Below are 21,525 nucleotides of genomic sequence, written 5' to 3'. Positions count from 1 at the left end.
TCCCCTCTGCTAACCATCAGTTAGTTATCTATAGCTAAGCGTATGTTTCTTGGTTTGCCCCTCTCTCTCCTTTACCACCCTATGCTCCTTTGTTTTGTTGCTTAAATTCCACATATGAGTGAAATTATATGGTATATGTCTATCTCTGACTGACTTATTTCGCTTAGGAAAATACTCTCTAGCTCCATCCATGTCATTGCAAATGGCAAGATTTCATTCTATTTATGGCTGAGTAATATTGTATATATTTTAATATATATATTTAATATATATAAATATAGTAATATTATATAATATTTTAATATATATTATAATTTTGTTCTTCCATATAAATATATATTTACATATATACATATATAAACATATATATTACATTTTATTTATCCATTCATCAGTTGATTGACACTTGGGCTGTTTCCACAGTTTGGCTCTTGTAGATAATGCTGCTATAAACAACGGGGTGTATGTATACCCTTGGATTACTGTTTTTTGCATTTTGGGGGTAAATACCCAGTAGTACAATTGATGGATCATAGGGTAGTTCCATTCTGAACTTTTTATGGAATATAATTTTCCACATTAGATACAACATTTTGCATTCCCATCAAAAGCATAAGAGGGTTCCCCCTTATTCACATCTTCCCTAATGCCTATTGTTTCTTGGTTGTTGAGTTAAGCCATTCTCACAAGTGTGAGGTGATATCTCATTATAGTTTTGATTTGTAATTCCCTGACGGTAAGAGATGAGGAACATCTTTTCAGGTGTCTGCTCCTTTTAAATGCCTTCTTTGGAGAAATGTCTATTCATGTCTTCTCCCCATTTTTACTCTTTTCTTTTATTTATTTGAGAGAGAGAGATAGAGAGCAGGAGCATGGGGAGAGAGGCAGAGGGGGAAGGAGAAGCAGACTCCCTGCCGAGCAAGGAGCCCGATGTGGGACTTGATCCCAGGACACTGAGATCACAACCCAAGCCGAAGGCAGATGCCCAACCAACTGAGCCACCCTGGCACCCCTCTTCTCTCATTTTTAATTGGATTGTTTGGTTTTGGGGTGTTGAGTTGCATGATTTCTGTATGTATTTTGGACACTAACCCTTTATTGGGTATATCATTTGCAAACATCTCCCATTTCATAGGTTGCCTTTTAGTTCTGTTGATTGTTTCCTTCATTAGGCAGAAGCTTTTTATTTTGATGTAGTCCTAATAGTTCATTTTGCTTTTGTTTCCTTTGCCTCTGGAGACATATCTAGAAAGAAGTTGCTAGGACTGATGTCAAAGAGGTTACTGCCTGTGACCTCCTCTAGGATTTTTATGGTTTCAAGTCTCACATTTGGATTGTTAATCATTTTGAATTTATTTTTGTGTGTGATGTAACAAAGTGGTCCATTGTCATTCTTTTGCATGTTGCTGTCCAGTTTTCCCAAACCCATTTGTTGAAGAGACTGCCTTTTTCCTTTGGGTTTTCTTTCCTGCTTTGTCAAAGACAACTTGATCTTATAGTTGTGGGTTTATTTCTGGGTTTTCTATTCTGTTTCATTGATCTATGTTTCTGTATTTGTACCTGTACCATACTGTTTTAATCACTACAGCTTTGTAATGTAACTTAAAGTCTGGAATTGTGATACCTCCAGTTTTTTGTTTTTTCTTTTTTCTTTTTCAATATTTCTTTGGCTATTCAGTGTCTTTTGTGGTTCCATATAAATGTTGGAATTGTTTCTTATAGTTCTGTGAAAAATGCTGTTTGTGTTTTTAAAGGGATTGCATTAAATACATATATTGCTTTGGGTAGTATAGGCATTTTAACAATTTTTCTTCCAATCCATGAATATGGAATGTCTTTCCATTTTTGTGTCATCTTCAATTTCTTTCATCAGTGTTTTATAGTTTTCAGAGTACAGGTATTTCACCTGTTTGGTTAGCCTTCTTCTTCAGTATCTTATTGTTTTGGTGCAAATTTAAATGGTATTTATCCCTTCATTTTTTCTTTCTGCTGCTTCATTATTGGTGTACAGAAATGCAACACATTTCTGTACATTGATTTTGTACCCTGTAAATTTACGGAATTCAGTTATCACTTCTAACAGTTTTTTGGTGGAGTCATTCTGGTTTTCATATATTGTATCATGTCATCTGCAAATAGTGAAGGTGTGACTTTGTCCTTGCTGATTTGGATGCCTTTTCTTTTTGTTGTCTGATTGCTAAGACTAGGACTTCCAGTACTATGTTGAATAAAAGTTGTAAGAGTGGACATCCCTATCTTGTTCCTGACCATAGAGGGAAAAGCTTTCAGTTTTTTCCCCACTGAGGATGATGTTAGCTGTAGGTTTCTCATACATGGCCTTTATTATGTTGAGGTATGTCCCTCTAAACTTACTTTGTTGAGGGCTTTTATTATGAATGGATGTTGTACTTTGTTATGCTTTTTTGCATTTATTGAAATCATCATATGGTTGTTATCCTTTCTGTTATTGATGTGATGTGTCACATTGATTTATTTGCAAATACTGAAACACCCTTACAACTCTGGAATAAATCCCATTTGATTGTGTTGAATGATTTTTTAATGTATTGTTGAATTAGGTTTGCTGGTATTTTATGGAGGATTTTTACATCTATGTTTATCAGGGATATTGGTCTGTAGTTCTCTTTTTCAGTGATCTCTTTATCTGATCTTGGCATCAGGGTAATGCTGCATTCATAGAATGAATTTGAAAGTTTATCTTCCTTTTCTATTTTTATATTTTTTGGAATAGTTTGAGAATAATAGGTATTACCTCTTCTTTAAGTGTTTGGTAGGATTCATCTGAGGCAATCTGGTCCTGCACTGCTGATTGTGGGGAGTTGTTTTTTTTTTTTTTTTAATTTCTTATTCAGTTTTTTTTTTTTTTGGTGCTTATCAATCTGTTCAAGATTTCTATTTCTTCCTGTTTTAGTTTTGGTAGTTTATATGTTTCTAGGAATCTATCCATTTCTTCTAGGTTGTCCAATTTGTTGGCATATAGTTATTCATAATATTCCCTTATAATTATTTGTATTTCTTTGGTATTGGTTGTTTTTTCTCCTCTCTCTTTTGTGGTTTTATTTACTTGAGTCCTTTCTCTTATTTTCTTGATATATCTGGCTAGAGGTTTATCTAGTTTATTAATTTTTTCAGAGAAGCAGCTCCTGATTTCTTTGATCTGTTTTATTATTTTTTTAGTTTCTATACTGTTTTTTTCCTGCTACAATCCATATTATTTCCTTCCTTCTACTGGTTTCAGTTTTGTTTTTTTGTTCTTTTTCTAGCTCCATCAGGTGTAAAGTTGTTTACTTATTAAGATTTTTCTTGCTTCTTGAAATATGCCTGTATTTCTATACATCTCTCTTAAAACTGCTTTTGCTGCTTCACAGACATTTTGGACCATTGTGTTTTCATTTTTATTTGTTTCCATGTACTTTTTTATTTCTCCTTTTATTTCCTTCTTGATTCATTCGTTGTTTAGTAGCATATTATTTAACCTCCATGTATTTGTATTCTTTCCTGATTTTTTTATTGTGCTTGAATTCTACTTTCAATATGTTGTGGTCAGAAAAGATGGATGTATGAATTCAATCTTGAATTTGTTGAGGCTTGTTTTATTGGCTAATATGTGATCAATTCTGGAGAATGTTCCATGCACACTTTAAAATGATGTGTATTATGCTGTTTAAGGATTGAATGTTCTGGATATATATGCTAAATCCTTCTGGCCCAGTGTGTCATTCAAAGCCATTATTTCCTTGGTGTTCTTTTTAGATGATCTGTTCATTGATGCAAGTGGGGTGTTTTAGTGCCCTACTATTATTTTATTATTATCAATTAGTTCTTTTATGTTTGTTTTTAATGGCTTAATATATTTGGGTGCTTTTATTTTGGGTGCATATTTATAATTGTTATATCTTCTTGTTGGATTGTCCCCTTTATTATTATATAGTGTCCTTTTTTGTCTCTTGTAAACTTTTTGTTTTAACAAAAAGTTTTTATATAAAGCCATTAAAAACAAACATAAAAGAACTAATTGATAATAATAAAATAATAGTAGGGGCCTAAATATTGCTACTCCAGCATTTTTTTTTCTTTTACCAGTGAGTTTCAATTTTATTTTTTTTTTAAGAGAGAAAGCATGCAAGCAGGGGGGAGGGGGAGAGGGAGAGGGAAAGAGAGAATTTTAAGCAGACTCCATGCCCAGCATGGAGCCTAATGCAGGGCTCAATCTCATGACCTTGAAATCATGACCTGAGCCAAAATCAAGAGTCAGACACTTAACCGACTGAGCCACCCAGGCGTCCATGTTTCAATTTTAGTATAAGTTTTAAAATCTGGTAGCAGTTTAAGGAAAACCTTATATGCTAATCTCAGCCCTGGGTTAATTTTTTACAACCAAACTAAGAATCACTACAGGTGAACATCAGTGCAACAAATGTCCAAATTGCAAACCCAGGTCATAACCCAGGCATAAACTTACTAACAGAGTTAATGATCATGGAAAGGGACAGGCCCAAATACCAGCAGATGCCTCTGTTACAGTGGAAAGAAATTTTGCCTTCTGTGAAGGTGGAGAAACATGCAAAGAATTCTGCTTCAAGAAATTTGCATATAAATAGAAAATGCTGGAGTCTTTACCACAAATGAAATCGCAAAGATTCAACATGTTAAATTCAATCCAGGGAACACCAAATGCTAAATTGGAGCAAAGGAAGGACTCGAAAATTTAATTTCCAGCTATGCAACTAGTAGATACCAAGAATTTCAGGTGTGAAAATTAGCTGTGGGCAAACTCTTTAAAAACACAGTTTTATACACTGTAATTTTAAGATAATGCAGACATTTTTGCAGAATTGTTTAGATTTTAGCAGGGCACCATAACACATCAGGGTCCCTTTTCAAAGTCATTCAGAAATACTCTGAATTTTCAATTGGCAACAATGACATATTTGCAACTTATAACCTTTCACAGATCTCTGGCCTCTGCACACAAGGCAACAAAATCCCACTTTTAGTCTGGTCCTGCTTAATGTTGGTTTGTAGAATGACTTGACATTAAATCCAGCCACGGCCTAAATTGCCCAGAAGGCACAATTCCTTGGGCATGTCAACCTTTTTTTCCCATCTCCTCAACATGAACAGTCTCTCAATTGCTTCTCCTTTGTGCCCCACCCCCATGAAAAGGCTCCAATCCCGGGGAGATGCACAGATGTCCACCTCTGGAAGCTCTACTACTGCTCATCTCTAGTTCCCCTACTGGGGGCCAAAGTGATAGTTTGCTGCAAAGAGTTGTAGAAACAGTGATTATTTATAAATTAGTTTCTGTGCACTTGTACTTAATTTAAAACCTGGGACTTTTATAACTGTTCTGCAAACTCTTTTCTGGAAGGGAGTAAAATATGCATCAGCACAAAAAGGCATTTTATTTCTATAGGGAAAAAAAGAATTAACATGCATAATAATTGTGTTCACCAAGTAATTTGTAATAAAAATTTGAAGTAAATGCCCCAGAGCCCTGCATTTTTATCAACACTGCCATTTTCCTGCAAGAAGAGAACCTCAAAAAAGTCACTGGTTTTGCTTTAGGTGAATTAAGAGTCCTGATATTTCTTTACCTGAATCTTTGAGAAAAGCACCAGATTAAAAAAAAAAAAAAAGTAAAGCACCAGATAAAACTGTCACACTTTTTTTTTTTAAGATTTTATTTATTTATTTGAGACAGAGAATGAGAGACAGAGAGCATGAGAGGGAGGAGGGTCAGAGGGAGAAGCAGACCCCCTGCCGAGCAGGGAGCCCGATGCGGGACTCGATCCCGGGACTCCAGGATCATGACCTGAGCCGAAGGCAGTCGCTTAACCAACTGAGCCACCCAGGCGCCCAAAACTGTCACACTTTTGAAGTAAAAAGTGACTAACTGAAGTGCACACATTTCCACACCCTTAAGCACCTGCTCAAGGTTAAATCACTGGCAGTTGCTTTAAAGGAACTTACTTCTATTTTGGTATTATTACCACAATTACTAAAATTTTCAAGCAGGAAAAAAAATCTAATTACAAATAAGTGAATGGCAGCCCAAGTGAAGCCCTTTTACTATGATTTTCAATTTTCTGTTCAATCCACATTGCAGAGATATAAGGAAAACCACCATTTTGGTTCCCAACTTTTATTCAAGAACTCATACAAAATATTTCAGATAAACAAGTTTTTTTTTAAAAGATTTTATTTATTTATTTGACAGAGAAAGACAGCAAGAGAGGGAACACAAGCAGGGGGAGTGGGAGAGGGAGAAGCAGGCTTCCTGCGGAGCAGGGAGCCCAATGCAGGGCTCGATGCCAAGACCCTGGGATCATGACCTGAGCCAAAGGCAGACGCTTAATGAATGAGCCACCCAGGGACCCCTAAACAAGTTTTTTTTTTTAAGATTTTATTTATTATTTATTTGACAGAGAGAGACAGAGAGAGCAAGCAGGGGGAACTGCAGGCAGAGGGAGAGGGAGAAGCAGGCTCCCCTCCAGAGCAGGAAATCTGATGCGGGGCTCAATCCCAGAACCCTGAGATCATGACCTGAGCCAAAGGCAAACGCCCAACTGACTGAGCCACCCAGGTGCCCCTATATAAACAAATTTTAATCCTCATCTTCCTCTTCCTCATCTGGTTAATCTGGAAGTAATGCAATTTGTAACTCTCTTTGCTGTTAGCAACTACATACAACCAATCACATAGATTATTCTTCTTCAATTATTTTTTTCGTGAGATATTTCAAACATCTTTTGGAAAAAGGCACCTCAGGAGTTTCAGTAATCTTTCTTTTGCTCCTTTCAATGGTTACAGCCCCTCCACCAAGATCCCCAGCTTTTCCATTCACATTGATTCTCTCTTGAAGAAACTGCTCAAAATTGACAACATCCTTGATTCCATCTTCTACAGGGTGGGTGTAGTCAAGGGTAAACTTCAGAACTTGCTTCTCCCCCCACCACCTGATTTGCCTCAAGCTTTTTCATGGGCACCATGAAAGCATTGGAGGCAAAAAGGAGTACTCCAGTGTTCTTTTGACATCCATTTACTTGATAGACGTTTCTGCATTCCCTCACTTTTAATTTGTAGTTATCTTTAGGTCTGAAATGGGACTCTTGTAGGCAGCATATACATAGGTCTTGTTTTTTGTTTATTTGTTTGTTTTGGGGTTTTTGTTGTTGCTGTTTCATTTTGTTTTGTCCATTCTGTCACCCTACGTCTTTTGACAGGGGCCTTTAATCCATGTATATTCAAAATGATTATTGATAGATATATATTTATTGACATTTTATTATTTTTTTAGTGATTGTTCCTGTAGATTTTTTTCTGACCCTTTCTGGTCTTTATTTCATGGTTTTCTGGTTTTCTTTAGTGATATATTTGAATTTCTTTCTCTTTATTCTTTGCATATTTATTAGTGGATTTTGATTTTCATGGTTACCATTAGGTTTGTATATAACATCTTCTGTACATAGCAGGCTATATTAAGTTGATGTCATTTAAGTTTGAACCCATTCTTTTCTCCTCTCCTCCCCACATTTTTGGTATATGTTATTTGGTATATCTTATATCTTGTGAGTCCCTTGGCTGATTTTTCACAGAATTATTCACTTTTACTGCTTTTGTGTTTCCTACTTTTATACTGTCAATTTGGTCTCTCCTTTCCACTCCAAGAGTCCCATTTCATATTTCTTGCAGGATGATTTAGTGCTTGTGAACTACTTTAGTTTTCACTTTTCTGGGAACCTCTTTATCTGTCCTTCTGTTGTGAATGATAGCCTTGCTGGATACAGTATTCTTGGCTGCAGATTTGTCCCACTCAGCACTTTGAATATATCATGCCTCTTTCTTCTGGCTTGCGAAGTTTCTGTTGAAAAATTTTCATCTAGCCTTATGGGTTTTCCCTTGTAAGTTACTGACTTCTTTAGTCTTGCTGCTTTTATTTTATTTTTTCTTTATTAGTATATTTTGCCAATTTATTTACAAGTCTTGGTGTAGGTCTGCTTTTGTTGACTTTGATGAGAGTTCTCTATGCCTCTTGGATCTGGATGTATATCTCCTTTCCAGAGTAGGGAAGTTTTCAGCTATTATTTCTTCAAACAAATTTTCTGCTCCCTTTTCTCTCTTTTCTTCTTCTGGGGCACTTATAATGTGAATGTTATTCCATTTGATGGAGTTACTGAGTTCCTTAAGTTGTTTCATATTTTGCATAATTCTTTTTTCTCTCTTTTGTTCAGCTTCATTGCTTTCCATTACTCTGTCATCTAGGTCACTAATTCAATCCTCTGTTTCTTCCATTCTGCTCTTCATTCCATCAAGCCTGTTTCTCATTTTGTTTATTGACCCCTTTATCTGTGCTATGTTTTTCATTATTCTGTTTTTAGGCTCTCAATCATGTCTTCCACTCTTTTCTTAAGTTCAGTGAGTATTCATAATATCATTGCTATAAATTCTCTATCAGGCATGTTACTTACATATCTTTTGCTTAAATCTTGGCCTGTGGCCTTGTCTTGTTCTTTCATTTGGGATAAATTTATCTGTCTCTTCATTTTGTCTACCTCTCCGTGTCTGTTTCTTTGTGTTAAGAAAGTGAACTATATCTTCTGCTCTTGAAAGTAGTGACTTTATGAGGAAGAGGTCTTGGAGTGCCTTGCAGTGCAGTGGCCCCTGTTACCAGAAACTGGCGTTTCAGGAGAGTATCCTATGTGTGTTGCTTACACCTTGCTGTTGTCTCCAACTCATTTTTCCTCTTACTGCAGTCATCTACAGTGAGTCTATGTCTGTTGTGGGCTATGCTTGCTGTCTGTTGTGTTATTGGAACCCAGGCAGGCCAGCTCTGAGTGGGTGTCACCCCCAGGGAAATTGGGAATTGGTTGTTTTTCCACAATTGAAAGTGGGATATTGAAGTTTCCTGTTTTTTGTTTTTTTTTTTTCCAGTTTTTACTCAAATTCCAGTTAGTTAAGATACAATGTAACATTAGTTTCAGGAGTAGAATTTAGTTATTTATCACATATATATAACACCCAGTGTTCATCACAAGTACCTTCCTTAATACCCATCACCCATTTAGCCCATCCTCCCACCCACCTCCCCTCCAGCAACCCTCAGTTTGCCCTCTATAGTTAAGAGGCTGTTCTATGGTTTACCTCACTTTCTTTCCCCCTCCCCCAGGTTTTTCTGTTTCATTTCTTAAATTCTACATATGAGTGAAATCATATGGTGTTTGTCTTTTTCTGACTAACTTATTTCACTTAGCATAATACACTCTAGCTCTATCTGTGCTGTTGGAAAAGGCAAGATTTTATTCTTCATGGCTGAGTAATATTCCATTATCTATATTTATATCTATAATCTATATCTATCTATCATCTATCTATCTATCATCTATTTATCATCTATCTATCTATCATCTATATCTCACATATTCTTTATCCATTCATCTGTCAATGGATGTTTGGGTTCTACGAATAAACCTAATAAAAGAGGTAAAAGATCTGTACTCTAAAAAATGCAGAACATTTATGAAGGTAATTGAAGATGACACAAAGAAATGGAAAAACATTCCATGCTCATGGATTGTAAGAACAAATATAGTTAAAATGTGTATAATGACCCAAAACAATTTACTATTTGGTAGAGTTGTCTATCACTTCAATTTTCTCATGGTTTGCTTCATATATTTAAGATATCTGATATAGATATATATATATTTATTTATGTAAATTGTTATATCTCCTTGGAAATTTGATCTTTTATCATACATAATATCTGTCCTTGTCTCTTGTAAGATTTTTTTGACCTAAATCTATTTTGTCTGATATTTTACAGCCAGTATATTTCCCTTTTGGTGACTGCTTACATGGAATAACGTTTACATCCTTTAATTTTCAAACTATTCCTGTTTTCACATCTAAAGTGAGTTCTTTGTAAACAACATATATTAGGATCTGGTTTTAATCCGTTCTGTCAATCTATGTTTTTTTATTGGGGCATTTATCTATTTACATTTAAAGTAATTATTCATAGTTAAGGACTTACTATTTCCACTCAGTCATTTGTTTTCCAAGTATTTTACAGCTTTTTTGTCTCTCATTTCCTCTTATACTGCCTTCTTTTGTGATTAGTTGATTTTTTTGTATTGGCATTTTTCATTCATATTTTTTATTATATATTTATAGACACTTTTGTGTTACAATGGGAGTTACATATAACATAATAAAGTTAATTCTATTTAAAACAAATATCAACTTAAATTCAATCTCACTAAAACTACTTTTATAGCTCAACCCTTCTTTGTGTTACCAATGTCACAAATTACATCTTTAATTAAATAGATTATATTAAAATAGATTTAACATTATTTTATGATTTTACTTTAAATCCTGTAGAATAAAAAGTCATGTTATGAACAAAAATTATAATAATACTTGTTTTTATATTTACTTTTGTATTTACCTTTATTAGGAAAATTTATATATACAGTGGTTTCTAGTTTTCTCTGACATTTTTCGTTTCAACTTGAAGGATTCCTTTCAGCATTTATAGTAGTGCAAGTCAAGTAGTAATAAACTCCCTCAGCTTTTGTTAATTTGTAAATGAATTATTTTCTCCTCATTTTTGAAGAGTGGATTTACCAGATTTAGAATTTTGGGTTGACAGTCTTATTATTTTTCTTTCAGCACTTTAAATGTTTTATTGCACTGTCTTTGGTTCTGAAATGTTTCTGCTTGCAAATCTACTAGTAATATTATTGAGGAATACTTTTATATGATGATCTTTATTCTCTTACTGTTTTCAAAATTCTTTCTTATCTTTGGCTTTTGACACGAAGATTATAATAATTGTGCCTTTCTTTAATTATTAGAATTTCTCAGCCATGATTTTTTTTTCAAATAATTCTCTTTGACCTTTGTCTTTATCTTCTGTTGGGGCTCCCATAATGTGTATATCTGTCTTTTTTATTGTGTCACATAAATCCTTTTCACTTTTACTCATTTTCTTTTCTTTTCACTTGTCTGAATTGATAATTTGAAATTACCTGTCTTCAGGTACAGTCATTCTTTCTTCTGTCTATTTGAATCTGCTGTTGAACTACTCTAGTGAATTTTTCAATCAGTTATTGTATTTTATAGTTCCAGAACCTATGTTTGGCCCTTTTTGTAATTTCTATTTCTTTGTCAATATTCTTGTTTAGTTTATGTGTTGTTTTCCTGATATACTTTAGCTTTATAGTTTGTGTATTCCTTTAGCTTCTTGATCATGTTTAAGACAGTTTTTAAAAAGTCTTTGTCTAGTAAATCTAAAGACTATTTCTTCACAGATCATTCATAAAAAATTATTATGTTCCTAAAAAAAAATTATTATGTTCCTTTAACAGGTTATGCTTTCTTATTTGTCTTGTAAGAATTGTGATCATTTATTGAATATTGGGCATCTGAAAAAATGCTACTTTTTAAACTCTTTGTAGACTGGTTCCATGCATTGAAAGATTTTCACTAATATTCCAGGCATGAAGGCTTATGGTCTTCTCTGGATTATTCTGTGCATGTGCCATCCCTGGGCATATGTGTGCAGGTTTTCCAATTCTTCCTAAACATTTCTGCATTTAAGTGTCTTGATTTGGGGTGCCTGGGTGGCTCAGTCATTAAGCATCTGCCTTTGGCTCAGGTCAAGATCCCAGGGTCCTGGAATCAAGCCCCACGTCAGGCTCCTTGCTCCACAGGAAGCCTGCTTCTCCTTCTCTTACTCCCCCTGCTTGTGTTCCCTCTCTTGCTGTGTCTCTCTCTATCAAATAAATAAAATAATTTTTTAAAAAAAATATAAGTGTCTTGATTTTTCTAAGGGTAGTACCTTTGTTTCTAATTACTTAGATATTCTCTTATGTATATCAATCAGTTGTCTTTCATTCCTTTTGTTTGTGAGACTATTTCTCTGTGGCATTTATGAATCATGTTGCTGTGTCTTTCAATAGTTTGAGATTTCAAGTACTTTTGGCCATGTGAGCTCCAAGTTAGGCTTCAAAGAGACCAATTACTCAGGAAGCCTGCAAACAAATTAGAACATTGAAAATTTGGTCCATTTTACCCTTTCTGGTTTACAGAAGGGAACTAAGTATTAGGATTCTGCTTCCCCCAAACCATCCCACACCACATCAGAAAGGCTATGAAGCAAAGTGGAGTAAAAGCACAACAAAATGTCTTACAATGTTCAATATATCTTTTTTTTGGTTGTGTGTTTGGTTGTTATAGAATTCAAAATGATTTCCAAAGTTACTATTAAGTTAATTTAGTGGGTTTTTTTTTTCTTTGTAATTTATTTAATGTTTCTCAGGGGAACATAGGCCTGGGGATTTTTAGTTTACCATCTTGCTCACATCACCTACTTTATCAATTTTTGATTCATACATTTGGAAGATAAGAATTAGGAACTTACAGAATTTAAATAGTTATTTCATTTTGATTAACTGAATCACTTATTACTTTACAATGTTTTTCTGTCTATGGTAATATTCCTTTTCTGAAATACAAGTTTTCCAAGATTCATATAGCCAATGCAGTTTTCTGGACTTAGTTTATTTCATGTAATTAGGTGGGTGAGGATGAGAACATGGATGATCTCTTTTGTCACCATGTTTCAATTATTTTATGAAACACATACCTTGGAAACCATTTCAAATTTAATCATTGTTAGCTTTTTCTCCACTATCTTTTCAAGCCAAAGGAGAAACTCATTGTAAAACATATTTTCTTTGGAGAAGTGTCTATTCATGTCTTCTGCCCATTTATTGACTGGATTATTTGTTTTTTTGGGTGTTGAGTTTGAGAAGTTCTTTATAGATCTTGGATACTAGTCCTTTATGCATATGTCATTTGCAAATATCTTCTCCCATTCCAAGGGTTGCCTCTTAGTTTTGTTGAATGTTTCCTTTGCTGTGTAAAAGCTGTTTATGTTGATGAAGTCCCAAAAGTTCATTTTTTGCTTTTGATTCCCTTGCTTTTAGAGACGTGTCTTGAAGTTGCTGTGGCTGATGTCAAAGAGGTTACTGCCTATGTTCTCCCCTAGGGTTTTGATGGATTCCTGTCTCACATTGGTCTTTCATCCATTTTGAGTTTATCTTTGTGTATGGTGTTAGAGAATGGTCAAGTTTCAGTCTTCTGTATATAGCTGTCTAATTTTCCCAGCACAATTTATTGAAGAGACTGTCTTTTTTTCATTGTATATTTTTTCCTGATTTGTCAAAGATTAGTTGACCATAGAGTTGAGGGTCCATATCTGGGCTCTCTATTCTGTTCCATTGATCTATGTGTCTGTTTTTGTGTCAATACCATATTGTCTTGGTGATCACAGCTTCGTAATATAGCATGAAATCAGGCAACACGATACCCCAGTTTGTTTTTCTTTTTCAACATTTCTTTGGTGATTCGGGGTCTTTTCTGGTTCCATACAGATTTTAGGATTGTTTGTTCCAGCACTTTGAAAATGCCAATGGTATTTTGATAGGGATGGCATTGAAAGTACAGACACTTCTCCAAAGAAGACATACAAATGGCTAACAGACACATGAAAAAATGTTCAACATCATTAGCCATCAGGGAAATTCAAATCAAAACCACATTGAGATGCCACCTTACACCAGTTAGAATGGCAAAAATTAACAAGGCAGGAAACAACAAATGTGGAGAAAGGAGAACCCTCTTACACTGTTGGTGGGATTGCAAGTTGGTATAGCCACTTTGGAAAACAGTGTGGAATTTCCTCAAAAAGTTGAAAATAAAGTCACCCTATGACCCAGCAATTGAACTACTGGGTATTTACCCTAAAGATCCAGATATAGGGATAAGAAGAGACACATGCACTCCAATATTCATAGCAGCAATATCCACAATAACCAAACTGTGAAAGGAGCCGAGATGCCCTTCAACAGATGAATGGGTAAAGAAGATGTGGTTCATATATACGATGGAATATTACTTAGCCATCAGAAAGGATGAATGCCCACCATTTGTATCAACATGAATGGAATTGGAGGGGATTATGCTAAGTGAAATAAGTCAAGCAGAGAAAGACAATTATCATATGGTTTCACTCATATGTGGAACATAAGGAATAGCATGGAGTACATTAGGGGAAGGAAGGAAAAACTGAAGGGGGAGGAATCAGAGGGGGAGACAAACCATGACAGACTATGGATTCCAGGAAACAGTCTGAGGGTTTCAGAGGGGAGGGGGATGGGGGGATGGGTTAACTCACTGATGGGTATTAAGGAGGGCATGTGTTGCAATGAGCACTGGGTGTTATACGCAAGTAATGAATCATGGAACACTAAAAAAAATATATTTTCTTAAAAGTCAGTCATGTAGCCTTGTTGCCTTTATGCCTGTCCTTAGCCAATTTATCCTCTCTGAGCTTTACTTTTCTCATCTCCAAATGCTGTACATTGTCAACAACAACAACAAAAAAAATGGAAACACCACAAATACATGGAGAATAAAGAACATCCTACTAAAGAATGAATGGGTTAACCAGGAAAATAAAGAAGAATAAAATATACATGGAAACAAATGAAAATGAAAACAGAATGGTCCAAAACTGTTGGGATGTAACAAACGCAGTCATAAAAGGGAAGTATATAGCAATACAGGCCTAATTCAAGAAGCAAGAACATCTCAAATACACAATTTAACCTTACATGTAAAGGACCTAGAAAAATAACAAGAAATGAAACCTAAAGCCAGCAGAAGAAGGGAAATAATAAAGATTAGGGCAGAAATAAATGATATAGAAATAACAACAACAACAACAAAAACCAGTAGAACAGACAAATGAAACTAGGTGCTTATTCTTCAAAAGATTTAATAAAATTGATAAGCCCCTAGCCACACTTATCAAAATGAAAAGAGAAAGGACCCAAATAAGTAACACCACAAATGAGAGAGAAGAAATCACAAACAATACCACAGAAACATGAATAATTATAAGAGAATATTGAGAAAAATTATATACTAACAAATTGGGCAATCTGGAAGAAAAGGATATATTCCTAGAAAAATAGAAACTGACAAAACTGAAACAGGAAGAAATAAAAAATTTGAGCAGACTAATTCAAGCAAAGAAACTGAATCAATAATCAAAAATCTCTCAATGAACAAAAGTCCAGGGCCAGATGGTTTCCCAGCGGAATTCTACCAGACATATAAAGAAGAGTTAGTACTTACTCTTCTCAAACTGTTCCAAAAAATAAAAATAGAAGGAAAACAAGGCCAACATTACCTTAATTCCAAAACCGGACAAAAACCCCACTGAAAAGGAGAATTATAGGCTAATATCTCTGTTGAACATGGATGCTACAAGGCCAGAATTACCTTAATTCCAAAACTGGACAAAAACCCCACTTAAAAGGAGAATTACAGGCTAATATCCCTGATGAACATGGATGCAAGAATTCTCAACAAAATAGTAGAAAATTGAATCTAACAGTAGGTTAAAGGAATCATTCACCAGGATCAAGTGAGATTTATTTATTCCTGGGCTAAAAGAGTAGTTCAATATTCACAGAACAATCAGCGTAATACACCACATCAGTTAAAGAAAGGATAAGAACCATATGATTTTCTCAATTGATGCAGAAAAAAACTGACAAAATATATAATCCATTCTTGATTTTAAAAAACCCTCAACAAAGCAGAGATAAAGGGAACATACCTCAATATCATAAAGGCTATGTACAATAGACCCACAGCTAATATTATCCTCAATAGGGGAAAACAGAACTTATCCTCTATGGCCAGGAACATGGCAGGGATGTCCACTCTCACCATTACTATTTTACATAGTAGTAGAAGTACTAGCCTCAACAATCAGACAACTACAAGAAAAAAATAAAAGACATCCAAATCAACAAGGAAGTCAAACTTTCACCATTCCCAAATGATATATTTCTCTATGTAGAAAACCCAAAAGACTCCACAAAAAAAAATGCTAGAATGGGTACACAAATTCAGTAAAGTCACAGGATACAAAATCAACACACAGAGATCTTGCATTTCTATACACCAGTAATGAAGCAGCAGAAACAAATCAAGTAATTTATCTCATTTACAATTGCAGCAAAAAACATAAGATACCTAGGAATAAACCTAACCAAAGAGGCAAAAGATCTGTGTTCTGAAAATTATAGAACACTGATTAAAGAAATTGAAGGTGACACACACACACGCAAAAAAAAAAAAAAAAAAGGGAAAAACATTCTATGCTCATGGATCAGAATGTGAATACTGTTAAAATGTCTATACTGCCCAAAGCAATCTACACATTTGATGCAATCCCTATCAAAATACCACAAGCATTTTTTACAGAGCTAGAACAATCCTAAAATTTATGTGGAAAAAGAAAAGACCCTGAATAACCAAAGGAATCTTGAAAAAGAAAAGCAAAGCTGTAGGCATCAGAATTCTGGACTTCAAGCTATATTACAAGGCTGGAGTCATGAAGACGGTATGATACTGGTACAAAAACAGACACATATCAGTGGAACAGAATAGAAAACCTAGAAATGGACCTCTGACTATATGGTCAACTAATATTTGGCAAAGCAGGAAAGAATATCCAATGGAAAAAAGGCAGTCCCTTCAACAAATGGTGTTGGGAAAATTGGACAACAACATGCAAAAGAATGAAACTGGAGCACTTTCTTACACCATACAGAAAAATAAATTCAAAATGGATGAAAACCTAAATGTAAGACAGGAAACCATCAAAATCCTAGAGGAGAACACAGGCAGCAACCTCTTTGACATCAGCTATAGCGATTTCTTACTAGACATGTCTCCTGGAGGCAAGGGGAATAAAAGAAAAAGGAATTATTGGAACATCATCAAGATAAAAAGTTTCTGCACAACAAAGTAAACAATCAACAAAACTAAATGTCAACCTTATGAATGGAAAAGATATTTGCAAATGACATATCTGATTAAGGGATAGTATCCAAAATCAATCAAGTACTTATCAAAATCAACACCCAAAAAACAAATAATCCAGTTAATAAATGGGCAGAAGACATGAATAGACATTTTCCCCAAGAAGCTATACAAATGGCTGATACATGAAAAGATGTTCAACATCACTTATCATCAGGGAAATGCAAATCAAAACTGCAAGAAGATATTACTTCATACTTGTCTGAATGGCTAAAATTAACAACACAGGAAACAACATATATTGGCCAGTATGTGGAGAAAGGCAAACCCTCTTACACTGTTGGTGGGAGTGCAAACTGGTGGAACTACTCTGGAAAACAGTATAGAAGTTCCTCAAAAAGTTAAAAATAGAACTAAACTACTACCCAGCAATTACACTACTAGGTATTTACCCAAAGGATACTAAAATAGAGAGTGGATGGGGTGCATACATCTTGATGTTTATATCAACATTAACAACAATAGCTAAATTATGGAAAAAGCCCAAATGACCATTGACTGATGAATGAATAAAGAAGAAGTGGTATGTAAATACATGATGGAATATTATCTACCCATAAAAAAGAACAAAATCTTGACATTTGCAAAGACATGGATGGAGCTAGAGCATATTATGCTAAGCAAAATAAGTCAGTCAGAGAAAGACATATACTATATAATTTCATTCATATGTGGAATTTAAGATGCAAAACAGATGGATACAGAGGAAGAAAAAAAAAAAGAGAGAAAGAGACAAACCATAAAAGAGACTCTTAACTATAGAGAACAAACTGAGGGCTGCTTGGGGGAAGTCAGGGGGCTGGGCTGAGCGATGGGTATTAAGGAGGGCACTCATTGTGAAATGCGCTAGGTGTTATATGTAAGTTATGAACCATTAAATTCTACTCTTGAAACTAATATTACACTATATGTTAACTAATAGAATTTAAATAAAAACTTGAAAAAAAGAGGCTTAGTGTTTCTGAAAAAAATTTGTCATATCAAATTCTTATGGAAACAATTTTGTTGGTCTCTCTACCCCTCCCCTGCTTCTTCTGATTTTCTCTTTCATTCTGTCTGCTTTGACCATATATTTTACATTCCTTGTGTTTATTCAAACAAATACAACTATATAAATCTTTAAAAAGTGTATTATGTGCAACATTTTTATAGCTTAAAATCTGACATTAATACTAGAATAAACAGAATTCAAAAATGTTAAATCAAACTTTATAATTTTTTGTACTCCTTCTTTCTCTTGTCCTAATTTCTCCCTTCATCTGTCTATTATTTAAATATATTTTAACTGTCTAAGCCAGACCAATTATATAGTTAGAATCTACATAATCTTCTCCAGTAGCTCACGGGGGGAAAAAAATCACTAAAGCAACTTACAAAATATCAAATTCTCACAATTTTCATTAAAAAAGAAAGCATATCTGCTTTATTTTTTTCCCAAGCAAACCTTTAGGAGTCTCCCAGATTTCTAAAAAAGATTTATTTAATTATTTGAGAGAGAAAAAGAAAGAAAGAGGAGGAGAAGGGCAGAGGGAGAGGGAGAGATATCTTTAAGTGACTCCTCGCTGAGCCTGGAGCCTGAAGTGCAGGGCCCAATCCCAGGACACTGAGATCATGACCCAAAATCAAGTCGGATGCTTAAACAACTGAGCTACCTAGGTGCCCCTCTCCCCATATTTTAAAGTATCAAATAGGTTGCTGTCTCTTGTATCCTAACCAAATTATTGCTTGGGGAAATAGGTTAAAATAATGTATTAATAATCTAAATTACATTGGCTGTGTCCAAACCATGAATTCAACCATGGATTATACAACATAGTCAGAAAGTCTTTTTTGTTTTGTTTTCTTTTCATTTTCTATAGCTAGAAATGCCTTTGCAATAATTGAATCTCATGCTAAGTAAATTAACCAATAAAGGAGAAAGGGCAACAGATGTATGATAAAAAGGAAAAAAAAATAATGTTCAAAGAAGGTAAAGAAGAAAAGTTGGAATTTTTGTTTTTGTAGAGTGCACAGATGCTTTTTATAAAGCAGTTGGTATTTGAATCCCTCTATAAGGATTCAAAGAAAATGAATTAAAGCACAAAATTTCTTCTGACAGGAACATATTTGAATCCCCTTTTCATTATGAGCGCTAGGTATTGGCTTTGACTAGGTCCTTTTTCAGCATCTTAACAGGATTTTTTTCATTTAAAACATAATCTTAATGAATGACAAGATCACATTGTTGCAGCAGTTCTTTGTGCTAAAAATAGCACAAAATTGAAATCATAATTCCAACAAAGAACATAATGAATTAAAAAGTAATGAAAATTTTAAAATCCTACTGTTTAAATAGCACATGCTATTTATTTTGTATCCAATATCTCTTTTCATTACTGAAGTATATTTGACATATAATTTTATATTAGTTTCAGGCTTACAACATAGTGATTTCACAATTCAATACATTCCTCAGTGCTCACCATGGTAAGTGTGGTCAACATCTGTGGCCATAGAATGTTATTACAGTGTTTTTGAACGTTTTTCGTATACTGTACTTTTCATTTCTGTTACTTTATTATAACTAGAAGGTTTTTCCCCTAAAACCCTTTCACCTATTTCATTCAACCCACCACCCCTCTGGCAAATGCCAGGGTGTTCTCTGTATTTAAGAGTCTGTTTTTTATTTGTTTGTTTTGTTTTTTAGATTTCATATATAAGTGAAATCATATGACATTTGTATTTGTCTGACATTTCACTTAGTATAATATACTCTAGGTCCATCCATGTTGTGGCAAATGGCAAGATCACATTCTTTTTAAATAGCTGATTAATATATACATATATATTTTTTGTTTGTTGCACTAAATTGTGCACCTGAACCTAATAGTTGTGAGGTATAAAAAATATATATATGTATATATTAATCACTAATTAAATAATATATAAATATATATTATATATTATAATATAATATATTATAATAATATATAATAACATAATATTAATAATATATATTATGTATTTATATATAAATAATATATTTATAAATATTATAAATAATATATTTATATATTCTCTATATATCACATATTTAATATATATACTCAATTCAATATATACAATTATCTATCTATCTATCTCTATATATCACAAACACACTACATCTCCTTTATCCATTCATCTATTGATGGACACTTGGGTTCCTTCCATATCTTGAACTTTTGCAAATGATGCTATAATAAACATAAGAATTCATACATCTTTTCAAACTAAAGCTTTCATTTACTTTGGATAAATACCCAACAGTGGCATGACTGGATCAAATGATATTTCTATTTTTAATTTTTGAGGCAACGTTGTACTGTTCTTCACAGTGATGGCACCAATTTACACTCCCACCAACAGATCATGAGAATTCTTTTTCTTTCTACATCCTTATCAACACTTGTTATTTCTTTTATTCTTGATATTAGTTATTCTGACTGGTGTGAGGTAATATTATTGTGGTTTTCATTATCATTTCCCTGATGATTAATGATATTGAGCACATTGCCATGTATTTGTTGATTATTTGTATGTCTTCTTTGTAAAAACGTCTAATTGAGACCCTCTGCCCTTTTTTGTAATTGGGTTTTGAGGTATTCTTAGTGTTGAGTTGTATAAGTTCTTTATATATTTTGGATATTAAGCCCTTGTTGGATATATCTTTTACACATATATTCTCCCAATCTGTACGTTTCTTTTTGTTTTGTTGATGGTTTCCTTAACTGTGCAAGAGGTCTTTATTTTGGTGTAGTTCCAGTAAGTTATTTTTGCTTTTGTTTCCCTTGCCTGAGGAAGCATATCCATAAAGATGTTACTAAGAATGATGTCCAAGAGATCACTGCCTATTTTTAAAGAGGTTTATGAAGTCACATCTCACATTTAGGTCTTCATTCAATTTTGATTTTGATACCTCCAGCTTTGTTCTTTCCCAAAGATATTTTTGGCTATTCAGGGTTTTGTAGTTCTATACATATTTAAGGATTACTTGTTCTAGTTCTATGAAAAAAAATGCTTTTGGTATTTTGATAGAGATTGTACTAAATTTATAGAATGCTTTGGGTAGTAAGGACATTTTAACAATAATAATTCTTCCAATTCATGAGTATATAATACTTATTTGTGTCATCTTCAAATTCTTTCTTCAATGTCTTATTATTTTCAGAGTATAGGTCTTTCAACTTCTTGCTTAAATTTATTCATAGGCATTTTATTATTTTTGTGCAGTTGTAAACTGGATTTTTAATTTTTTTTCTTTCTGTTACTTTGTTATATTGTATAAATGTGAGACATGAAACAATCAAATTCCTAGAGAAGAACTGAGACCATAATTTTTTTGACATTGACCAAAGCAACTTCATTCAAGATAAGTCTTCTGAGGCAAAGGAAATCAAAGCAAAAATAAACTACTGGGACTACATGAAAATAAAAAGCTTTAGCACAGCAAAGGAAAAAAAAATCAACAAAACTAAAAGTCAACCTATTGAATAGAAGCTATATGCAAAT

The sequence above is a fragment of the Leptonychotes weddellii genome, chromosome X, assembly GCF_054177405.1.
Source record: "Leptonychotes weddellii isolate Sample4059 chromosome X, ASM5417740v2, whole genome shotgun sequence".
NCBI classification, from domain to species: Eukaryota; Metazoa; Chordata; class Mammalia; order Carnivora; family Phocidae; genus Leptonychotes; species Leptonychotes weddellii.
The sequence above is the reverse complement of the archived record's forward strand: the minus strand, read 5'-3'. Positions refer to the sequence as shown.